At 42.9% G+C, this 12,133-nt stretch overlaps 1 pseudogene; it reads right to left on the bottom strand.

The window, feature by feature from the left end:
* Positions 1-5,605: 5,605 nt before the first annotated feature.
* LOC150039317 (stromal interaction molecule 2 pseudogene) lies at positions 5,606-7,668 on the bottom strand (annotated as a pseudogene).
* Between the last annotated feature and the right edge of the window lie 4,465 nt (positions 7,669-12,133).

The following is a 12,133-nucleotide window of genomic DNA, read 5'->3' as shown; positions in this document are numbered from 1 at the left end:
TGCTTTCCTTATTTTCCATTTCATTAGCTATGTAGGAACTCAAGCTGACATACCACATGTATTTCTGCTTCCAGGACTCCTCTGCTCCCTTCTTGCTGGTGCGACTCTTGGCTGCCTCTGATTTTTTTCCCCCAGACCTGGGGCTTGAACGCAGGGCCCGTGCACTGTCCCTGAGCTTCTTTTGCTCAAGGCTAGCCCTCTACCACTTGAGGCAAAGTGTCACCTCTGCTTCTGTTTATTTGGTGATGAGGACTCCAACCTAGGGCTTTCATGCATGCCAGGCAAGCATTCTACCACTAAGCCACATTCCCAGCCCCTGCCTCTCTGATTGATAAAAGGATCTGCAGTACTCCCATCCAGTGTGATGGTGGGTCTTTCAAAGTAACTAGAGTTGTGTGGTGCAAAGAACGGATTCAGACTCCATTAAGCTACGTTGTACATAAAATCTGTTTCCATTCCCTCCAATAAGTGTTTATTGCATATAAATCCTGTGACCATCTTCATTTAGTCTTGTAGTTCCTAGGAGTTGACTTCCAAAGAGAACAGGAGCAATTATCTGATCTGATAATCTGATTATCAGGACCTGATCTGTTGTTGCCTATTTACTTTCAAAACTGAAGACAAGGATGTACTGATACCCATAGCCTGTCCTGTATACTGTATGGTTACAATACTCTCAATTGTTCCACACTAAAATGAGCAGCATATGGACTCACCAGGTGTTTGGTTCCAGACAAGATCAGAAGTTATCGTCCTTTGGGTGCTGGTGTCTTCACTATGAAGAAATTAAACACATACACAAGAATTCAGTTTGCAGCTAGGTAAGTGCTGGTGTCTCACACATGTAATCCTAGCTACTAGGAGGCTGAGATCTGAACATTGTGGTTCAAAGCCAGCCTGGGCACAAAAAGTCTGTAAGACTCTTATTCCAATTAACAGACAGAAAACCAGAAGTGGCACTATGGCTCAAGTGGTAGAGCCCTAGCGTTGAGCTGAAGAGCTTAGGGACAATGCCCAGGCCCAGAATTCAAGCCCCACGACCACCCCCCCTCCAAAGAAAAGTCTGTACAGTGTAGAAGAAAATCATATTTTCCATCTACAGTGCTGAGTATTGAAACCATGATTTTCTGCATGCTAGGCACACGATCTTCTATTTCAGCTATACCTCCACCTCTTCTGTCCCTGCCAGGCCTTTCTTCAATACTGAGGTTTGATTTCAGAAACCTGTGCTAGATGAAGCTGCATAGGAATGAGTCTAGCTTTTGGCAATGCTGCCTCATCACATGAACCCCTTGTGTGCCCTCAGCATGGCCAGGATTGGATTGATGAGCCGCTGGCTCAACTAGATAATATTTACTGGGAGGGTTGAGGCCAGATGATAGTAATTGGAAGGCACTCACAGTAGGAGTCGTTTTGAAAGGCCATTTCCAATTCACCCGCCCAATACAGTTCAAGGGTTAAAGCATCAGCCAGCAGCCCAAGGGAAGAAGCACAATGCCATACTACTAGTGCATGGGCACACACATGTGGGCAAACACACAAGTTCATGGAAGTAGTTTTGGCTGTGAGTTTAAGGACTTGACACTCAAGTTGCAATCAAAAAATGCAAATCATATGAGACTGTAAAAAATGGTACTAAAGAGTACAATCAACAAGATGAGGGAAAAAAGGGAAGAAAATAATACAAACCTTCATGGTCCACTTATGTGAAGCACAGAGCTCACCAAACTCACAGGATGAGAAAGTTGAATACTGAGTTGCAAGCTTACAGAAAAGGAGGAAGACAGGGTGGCTTCTGAGCATGGAGGTTCAGATTAAGCAAAATGACCCAAAGTTGTCTCACAGCATAGGCAATGCACCTAACACTACCCAGCTGTACAAAAACAGATATGCTGGCACATCGTGTGCTGTGGTTTTTATCCTAATTTTTAAAAAAAATCTTAATTCTGGGAGGTCTTCTTTTATGACTAGTTCTCACTCCTTGCTGCAAACCTGTATCATTCTCCAATTCCTAAAACACAAGGGAACTTTTAACATTCACATAAGAATTTGATTTTAAAAACAGTTAAATTTGTTCCGCTTGGTATTGAAGATGCTTTGTAAATCATTCACCTGAGGCCAAACAGGTATGGCTGAAGGGCTTCAAGTCTCTCCAGTAAGAGGTGGTGGAAAACTTTAAGGTTAGTATAATGAACCGCATCAAAGGACATGGCCTTTCCTCTCTTGTTTGCTTTCAAGCAGCTCCTTCTTTACTCTCTTTCTTCCTAGAGCAGTATCAAATGTCTTTCTCAACTGTCTCTCATTGTTCCCTTTCTCCATTTTCTTCCTATACACTGGAATAGGCTATTATTCCTCTTTCAAAAAGCTGTGGAATAGAAAGACTATATTCTCTACAGGTAAGGAGACTATTGCTTTCTCCTGCTCCAATCTTGTGTGTCCAAGTGAATGAACAAACTTTTCCACCTCACTAAAGGTAAAAGATGAAAGCCACCGTGGAGCTCCACTAGGCAAATAGATGATTTCAGCAAGGGAAGTTCTGGGGCTTGACTTCAGGGACTGGGCACTGATCCTGAGCCTCTCTATGCTCAAGGCTGGCACTCTTAAAATTTTAGCCACAGCATTACTTCTGTTCTCCTGCTGGTTACATTTCTACCCAGGCATGCCTCACACTGTGATCCTCAGATCTCAGCCTTCTGAGGAGCTGCAAATACAGGAGTAAGCCGCCAGTGCCTGGCTCAAATCTAGTCTTAACCAGCTTATCTAAGCAAAAGACCAACATTTAGAAATAAAAACTGGATTAATTTTTTCATCTTGGTGTTCTAGATTGGGCTGTAATCACTAAAATCAGAACACAGAGTCTGGTCATTTTCTGTCTCTTGGACCTAATGCATGTTTCACATCATTTGTGCCAATAAGGTAGTCATCAGCGTAACTGTGCTCTTGGTATAAAAAAACTCATTCTTCCTTATTTTTCTTGGTCAGCCACAGGGCTTGAACTCAAGAGAATGGATGCTGTCCATAAGCTTTTTTTTTCTCAAGACTAGCATTCTATGAGGTAACTGACAGCTTCATTTCTGGCCATTTTGGTGGTTAACTGGAAATAAGAGTGTCATGAACTTTCGTGGCTTTGAGCCATGGAGGGGGGAGAGAGAAGAGAAACAGAAGAGAACAAGGAGGGGGAGAGGAAGAGAAAAAGTGGAGAAAGATAGAAGGAAAGGAAGGAAGGAAAGAAGGGAGGGAGGGAGAAAGAAAGCAAGAGGAAGCAAGCAAGCCAGCCAGAAAGAGAGAGGGAGGGAGGGTGGGAGGGATGAAGAGAGAGAGAGAGGGAGAGAGAGAGAGAGAGAGAGAGAGAGAGAGAGAGAGAGAGAGAGAGAGAGAGAGAGAGAGAGAGAAGAAGAAGAAGAAGAAGAAGAAGAAAAAGAAGAAGAAGAAGAAGAAGAAGAAGAAGAAGAAGAAGAAGAAGAAGAAGAAGAAGAAAAGAAAAAGAAGAAAAAGAAAGAAAGAAGAGGAGAGAAGGAAAGCAAGAAAACAATCACGGAAGCCATGAACAGCCCCGGAGGAACTGGAATCAGCCTGATCCTACCTTGCAGTGAGAGGAGAAGTGTCCTCCTAAAGCTACCAAGAGCATCCATTTAGCTGCCAGCTTGGAGGTTACCAGTCTAGGAACCCAAGGCCTTGTCTCCCACTGTTCCCTGCGCAGAGTGGGCGTGTCCGAGAGCGTGGGGGCGGAGCCCAGAGGAATGGGGCGGGGACAGCACAGCCCCAGTGCCAGGGCCTCTGGCCAGTCTGCTAAGGTCTAGGGGCCTCTTCACTGAGGGAACAGCATAGGATGGGTGAACTAGATCCTGCCAACCACTGGGTGTCATGGGGAAGAGAGGAGACAAGATGAGCTGCTTCCTGTAAATGAGCCCCTGAACTGTAGCACTCCTCTCCTAAAGTACACTTTTGTTTTTGTGTGTTGGTCCTGAGGCTTGAGCTCAGGGCCAAGGCTCTGTCCTTGAGCTTGTTGTTTTGCTCAAGGCTCCCAACCACTTGAACCACAGCTCGACTTCCAGATTTTCTTAGTAGTTTGGTGGAGATACAAGTCTCATGGCCTTTCTTGCCCTGGCTGGATTTGAGCCGAGGTCCTCAGATCTCAGCATCTTGAGTAGCTAGCAGTACATATGTGAACCACTGGCCTCCATCTGGAAGTCTGATTGTGTGTGTGTGTGTAACCATCTAATGTGTTATTCACTGATGATTATTTTCAGGGTGGTGGTGACCCATGCCCTCATTTGCACTGTGTTCCACAGGACCCTGAGGACACCTCTGTTATAACATTTATTATTTTTTTTATTGTTGGAGTGATGTACAGAGGGCTTACATTGACATTCATCAGGTAGTGGGTACATTGCTTCTTTTTGTGTGTGTGTGGGGGGGTCATGGGTTTTGAGCTCGGCCTGGGCACTGTCCCTGAGCTCTTCAGTTCAAGGCTACCTCCCTACCCTTGAGCTAAGGCCCACTTCACGTTTTCTAGAAGTTAATTGGAAACAAGAGTCTTAGGTCCTTTTGTGCCCGCACTGGCTTTGAACCTTGATCCTCAGATCTCAGCCTCCTGAGTAGCTAGAATTATAGGCGTGAGTCCCCGCTCCCCCTCTCCCCCCAGTGTACCTTGCTTCTTTTTTTTTCAATATGGTCTCCAATTTATTATCTTTTCCACAGTACAAATTTTTCACAAACCATAAGTCCTTTGCAGTTATTCAAAGTCTGTAAACAAGGGTCTGAATCCCCACACTCCCCACCTCAGTTTCAGCTTGTGAATGTTTTAAGTCCTTCAATCAAGCTTTAGCTCTTCCATTCACATAAGGAATCAAGAGGTTTCTCTACTTAAATTATTTATATTTTTATCATACAGTCTGAAATGCAGTAAATCCCAGTGAAAGCCCTGGGGAAAACAAAACATGATCTTTATAGCAGGACTCGAACCTTTATATTAAATGCATTTTGAAGAAGCGTCCCATAATAAAAGCATGGGTTTTCGTTTCCAGAAATCAAGTCAATTAGAAACCCTATTTTCTACTTAAAAACCCATTTTGATCTGAAAGTGAAAACAGTCCCCTATCCACAGTCATTTTACAAACTATACAGTTTAACTTGCAGAGATTTTTTTTTCCAGTCTGGAAAACAGTAGTGCAATTAGTTTTACTTTTTTTAAGTTATATAGTCCATCATGTAAATAGCTCTGTGGAAACAAGAAATTTTTGCAAGCCCATGCTGCCTTACTAGTCCATTAAAGCTTGTAAGTCCATAGTGGCTTTCAACAAAATATTGTATATACATCACCATCAAAAATGCAGAAATAAATAGGCAGGAAATGACTCTAAACTGCCTCATCTCTTAATGATTTTTCAGTAATTGGCTTGATGAATTGGCTATGTAGTCACTTAAATAAGCAGAGAGTAGACAGTTGCCTTGCAGGACATTCCACTATGGCATCCAGTTTTGAAAGCCCCAATGGAGTTAATTGCAGTCCTAAAATTAAAACAAAAATAGGGAGTAGAAGATGGATGGAAAAAAACGTGTACAGGTGCTACTGAAATGGAATCCCAACAAAACAGCTAGGTAGGTCACTTAGACTTCTTCTTAAAAAGGCTTTTGATTTTTGATGGCTTTTTGCTTTTCTCTCCATTATGACAAAGGTCATGGGGGATGCTGCTTATCCTGGTAACACTTGGGGCTTCCTGAACTGGTTTGCTTTCCTTGCCAGTGGAGGAACATGATGTGTGATGAGGTTTAGGCACCGGGATGCCACTAGAGAGCTGGTTCATGCTACAGGACTTCTCCAAGATGCTGTTGTACACTTTGCTTGCAGGACTGAAGATCATACTCTTCGTTTCTGTCAGACCTACACAATCAGGAGAGCCCAGGTAGAGATCTGCCGTCACGGGTGTATCTCCTCTGGAAGAATCCTCTAGGGAGAGCTCATCTCTGGATATCTTCCAAGGAGACACTGGTTGGTATATCTCCAGGCTTGGGGGAGCAGACTGCTTCCTTCCAATGGAAGAGTTCAAGGAGTCACATTCTGAAGCTGTGTCTGGCACTTCCCATTGCCTTTCGGCAGTGAAATAAATGGCCTCCTCCTCTTCTTCATTCCGATAGAGTGCAGGGCAACTTGACACTGAGAGGATGTCTGAATCCGGGGAAGGCAATGAGTGCTGGGGATGCTGAGGCCAGTGAGGATGATGAGGATGGGCTGGATGAGAAGCATGTGGAGGAAGCTGGGCTCGCTGGGACTGTGGTGAAGAGAGCACAATGCTAGGGTGAGAGAGACACAAGCTGCTGCTTCGGGCTAAAGATCCAGCAGGTTTAGCCACAGTCCCAGGAAATGGAGACACGATTGGGGGTGTGTCTTCATCTAAGTCATCAACCCCTCCAGCAATTGGGTAGGGTGGAATGGAAACTCGGGGCAGCACTACCCCGCTGTGATCTGAATAAAGGGAAGAGGTCAGGCTGGGGAGTCCCGAGTTATGGGCTATCTGAAAGCCATAGATCTTCTCAATCTGTTGCCAGCGAAAAAGTCGTTCTGGTAAACAAGTTGTCAACTCTGAGAGAGCTTTCTTTGCTTCTAGAATCTTGTGATCTACTTCATCTAGGGAGGAGCTATGAGCAACGTGCAGCGTCCCAAAGACGGTGCTTCTCTTCTTTTTAATTTTTTCTGCCTCATCCTTATCGATAGCTAACTGCATTTCAGCATTCTGTCTTTTGATGTTGTAGTACTGTACTTCTACTTCATGGGTTAACTGAAGCCATTTTTGAAGAGCATCTGGAACAGACCAGCTGCTTCGCAGTTCAAATTCTTTTTCAGCCTTTTTTAGAGCCATGCGAACCTGCTCCAATTCCTGCTCTGCATACTGACATCTGCTCAGTTCACACTCAGCTCCTTCCCTGAGCTCTCGCAGCCAACAGGCCTCCTCCTTGGCATAATTGATTTCATCCATCATTTTGCGCTCTAGATTTTGCTTCTCGACAGCAACATTTCTGTTTTCTTCCTGTGCCTTTTCAAGCCTCTCTTGTAAGTCCGTAAGACTTTGTTCTGCAGTTTGTAGACTCTCTAAGTCTTTCATCATTTTTGCAACATGTTCTTTTGATGTCTTATTCTGTGTATAAGCAAACCAGCATCTTCCAACACCAATTAGATTAGAAACTGTGAGAATAAAATCCTTCATCCAGTTATGGGGTGGACGCATCAGAGGTCCAAATAAAACCACATCCAGGGCCTTGAGCTGTAGTTTCTGTCTGTGACTCCGGTCGTTGATTTTCAACTGATAAATCATAAATGAAAGCTCATGTACTGTGATCCTGGGAAGTGTTGTTCCTTTGACATTATTGTCTCTAAAATTCTTCTCATATTGTGGAGTTCCACAAATTCTATCAACCACTGAAGGGGATCTTCAAGGGTCCAGTTATGAACTTCCGATGCTTTCCATCGCTTCCACAAATCCTCAACAGTAATAGGCTTGTCTTCTCTGTGCAGATGGCTATGCGTATTAGTCGCATCTTTATACTTCCTATCTTCCCTGATAAATTCATGGCTTTCCTCTACTTCAATCCCACCATCTTTGTCATCATCCATTTGTTTATGGATCGTCTGAAGAGCTTCCAGACTAAATCTGTCTTCTTCTGTGAAGCATGGTGGACTCAGTGACATGCAGGGATCTGTCAGCAGCGCCGGGCGATCGCCCACCACTGGCGCTGGAGAAGTGGCCGCCCCGGCCTAGCCAGTAGACCGTCGCCGGCGGAGGTGTCTGGGCACCAGGTCGCATCTGTCCATGGCTCCAGTCACCAGGAGCCCGAACACCAGCAGCGCAGCCCAGCGCCGCCCAGGCAGTCAGCCTGAGGCCAGGGCCAGCATTGCGGAGGGATGCGGGGCGAGGGGACCGCGCGGCGGAGGCGCCCTGGCCTCCGGCCACTCGCTGGCCCTGTGAGGCGCCAGACTCAAAGGAACTTAGACTCAATGGTTTCCCTCATTCATCATAATCAGTAGAAACCTTGGGGTCTACTAGCAGAGATCTGCAATAGAGCAAAATCTTGATACGTAAGGCCATATAGTATGAAGCTAATTGAAAGGACCTCCAGGATATTGAAACAAAAGCCACATAACGAATGATTGTTGTCCTTAATGTACTATGTTGTCTCTCATCTCCTTTGCTGTCCCTTGGGTACCTCATATTGTTACAGTCTCTCACTTTGTTATCTGATATATTGAATTTATTTGTATTTGGTTATTTGAAATTTGATAGGGAAGGGGGGAAAACCAAGACGGATGGGGGGTGTGGGGGGAGGGTAATGGGTACCAAGACATGTGAAAGGGTATCAATGTATGTGAATTAATGCACCTTCTATCTGGCAAATATCATGTAACCCTTTTATTAATTACAATAAAAAATTTAAAAAAAGAAAAAAAATAAAGCTAATGTACAGAAGAAAATTTCCATTGAACTCTCTCACATGATTTACTGCTTTCTTGCCAGAGAAAGCTTTTCCTTAATAAATAGATTAATACCCTCTTGGGTCCTTTTGTATCTAGGAGAATACTTGTTTTTCTTCTTGTTGGTGTTGCTTGTTGGTGATGATCCTATGGCTTTAACTCAGAGTTGGGCACCTATATGTTTTTGCTCTTGGTTAGCACTCTCCCATTTGAGCCACAGCTCCACTTCTAGTTTTTTGGAGGTTTGTTGGAGATAAGTCCCATAGACTTTGATTCCTAAGCTGATTTCAAGCAGGGATTCTGAGACCTCAGCCTCCTGAGTAGTTAAGATTACAGTTGTGAGCCACTAGAGCCCAGCTGATGATACTTTTTCATTTGCTTAATTCAGTATTAGGATCCCTCTGATCATATCAATATCATCTTTTGAGACATAAGCAATTTTTCTTCTAGAAAGTGTTTTCATATTTTATTTCTAGCCCAGTGAAGATATTAGTACTTAAAATATGTATTTGATACTCAACTATAGTAGTTTAAGTTAAATAAAGAATAAACACAAATATAAAAGCTCTGATTTTCTCTGTATGATGACTTCAGTGTGCAAGATGGAGTTTTAATACCTGTGAAAACTACTTTTAAAATATTTCCTCTGGCATCTGTTAAACCACATCTTGTAATTTATGGGGGGTGGGTCATGGGTCTTGAACTCGGCCTGGGCACTGTCCCTGAGCTCTTCAGCTCAAGTTTACCACCCTACCCTAGGTGTTGTCCTTGAGTTCTTCAGCTTCCCTAGGTGTTGTTCTTGAGTTCTTCAGCTTCCCTACTCTTGAGCCAAGCCCCACTTCCCGCTTTCTAGAGATTAATTGAAGATAAAGTGTCTCAAGTCCTTTTGTTCTGGGGCTGGCTTTGAACCTTGTTCCTCACATTTCAGCCTCCTGAGTAGCTAGGAGCTGATGTAAACACCTGAGAGCCTTTTATTGCAAGCTTGAGCCTGGGCTCCTAATCATCAGCCACACAGCAGGTTAGAATTGAGAGCCCCGACCCTTCAGTTAGCAGGGTTTTTTTTTTTTAGTAATTTGACCATAAGGCACAAGCTGGCCATATGCAAGAGGCCAATAAAATTGTAACATTTTCACCTGGTTTCTTGCCTTTGTTCTTCTGTCAGGAATTTACAGCCCACAGCTTACTCAGGAAATTAGGGGGAAATCTAGAGAGGGGTCTCTTCAGCCTACTAGATTCCTTCTTTTTTTTTTTTTTGCCAGTCTTGGGCTTTGAGCTCAGGGCTTGAGCACTCTCCTTGGACTTTCTCAAGGCTAGAGCTCTATCACTTGAGCTTCAGCACCACTTCTGGCTTTTTTGTATATATGTATGTGGTAACGAGGAATTGAACCGGGGTCTTCGTGCATGCTAGGCAAGCACTCTACCACTAGGCCAAACTCCCAGCCCTAGATTCCTTCTTAGAGAGGATACTTTCTGGCACTAATTTGATCACTGTGTGTGTGTGTGTATAGTAAGGCTTGAAATCCAATCCTCAAAAACTTGCTTGGTTGTTTACTTATGGCTGGCTCTGTACCACTTGATCCTCTACTTTCTAGTTTTTTGATGACTAACTGAAGGTAAAGTTCTTCTATATTTACCTACCCCTGGTAGCTATGAACCAAGATCCTCTGAGCCTCTTGAGTAAATAGGATTATAAGAGATGAACTACTGGCATGCATATCTATTGGCATGGGGTTTCTTTCTTTTATTCACTTGTAAGAAATGTCAGAGGAAAACAAATGACTTGTAATTAGGACTACTCAGATAAAACACTGATGTTTAACACATGGGTTAACATTTGCTATGCTCATCAACCTTCCGTATGATTTCAAACTTTTATCTCTGTAATGTGTAATTAGATTTCTTGAGCCCTATTTTTGGCAATAATTAGATCACTTACAAGAAAGTTGGTTCTTCCTCTCTTGGTTTTATAAATTGTTGGATATTTCAGGGCAGGATTTATGGAGTGTTAATTTTGCCCTGCTGTAGCAAGGCATCTCTGATGTCCTCTGTTCTGTAAAGACATCACTTCCTGGCAGTGTGTGAACAATAGGTAGTTTCCTGTCATCTCTTCATGTGTTTTATTCCTCAATGTCAGGCTCCTTTCTGAACACACGTGATCCACTGCTCCGTTACATATGCAAGGGGGTCCTGTGTAGCTCTCCTGGATTTCCCTCATACCAGTCTGAACTCTCCAGTGCGCTGTCACGTGACACTCATCCTCCTCGCTTCCATCAGCCTGTTTTACTCACCATTGCATCTTGGGAACTTGGAGTGTGCACCACCTAGCTCCCTTCTTTCTTTGCCTTGGTCTGTGCATTCACTGACTCCATTCTCTCAAATAGGTTGTCTTCAAAGTGCTTTAATGTGGTTTGCTTGAATATTTTTGGATTGGCTTCATACAGAAACAGAGCTCAGTGCAGCTTACTCCACCTTAGGTAGAAACAGACTGCCATGAAGCATCAGTAAATATTGTAGACTGGATAAATGCCAGTTCATAGTCTCTCTTCTTGCTTCCTTTTTAGTGTTTAGCTATCAATGTAGCTATTTTCTTCTGGAAAGTACTCCTGTGCCTAAAGAAGGTCAATTCCTAGGAGAAAATGCATTTTATTCCAGCATCTAGTGAATCGATAGTGGCCATTTTTCTGCCTTTCCATTGCCCTAGTCTCTAAGCTAACCCAGAACAAGGATGTAACTCATCTACCTGCAGATCTTCATGTAGTTGTTTCATGAAGTAGAACCTCTTTATGCACTTGGACAGAGAGTGGATGAGAAAATATGTGTTCCTTTATAATAAAAAAATAACCCAACCTGACATAGCTTTTTCCCTTGTTTTCTTTCAGGTTGGTTATTTCAGCCAGAATGCACTTCATTCATATGTAAAATACATATGAGAATATGCTTGGGAAATATGTGGAGATGCCAAGACAAGGAGCAAAAAAAAAACAAAGAATATGTTATCACAGTTACAGTGTGAAGAACAGGAAGGAGAATTTTGTCATTTTGAGGTAAATGCCTATCTATATGTAGTGTTTGACAGTTTGGGACAAGTTAGTTTACCACTGATACATGTAATGATTAAAGGCATATTTCTTAAATCACAATTTTAATGACTTCCTAAAAGGAGAATATACTGAGATCTCATTGTAAAGCAAAACATTTTGAATATGTTATTTGTTGATGCTGCCAGAAAAAATATTCTGTATATAAATAATTTTATATGTTCCTATTTAATTACTTTCAACAAATATTTTTATGTAAAGGATTATAAAATTAAAACATGAGTTGATCAATATCTCAAAAATACTCATAGAAAGAATCTTCATTCACAGCTCCTCAGCACTCAGCCATGTTATGACATATTTCCAATATTACTAACACTATGGATGCAAAGGCATTTTTCATTTATTCTTTTGTTCTGGTTCTCAGAAATGCAAGTTCCTTAGGAGTTCTTTATTGACTAATGAAATGCTGGTATTTCTCCTTGGCAAACCTCACAGGACTGTGGACAGCATGAAGGAGGCCATTGAAGGAATTTCCTTGGTGATTGCACACACTCAGTCTCTTGCCCATACTCCTGTCACAAGGCCTAGCAGCGAGGGCTATTCTACAGAAAAACTTCCACATGTT

The sequence above is a fragment of the Megascapheus bottae genome, unplaced genomic scaffold (genome assembly GCF_031878675.1).
Source record: "Megascapheus bottae isolate mThoBot1 unplaced genomic scaffold, mThoBot2.hap1 HAP1_SCAFFOLD_40, whole genome shotgun sequence".
In the NCBI taxonomy this organism is placed as follows: Eukaryota; Metazoa; Chordata; class Mammalia; order Rodentia; family Geomyidae; genus Megascapheus; species Megascapheus bottae.
Note: the sequence above shows the minus strand (reverse complement) of the source record. Positions and strands in the feature narration are given on the sequence as shown.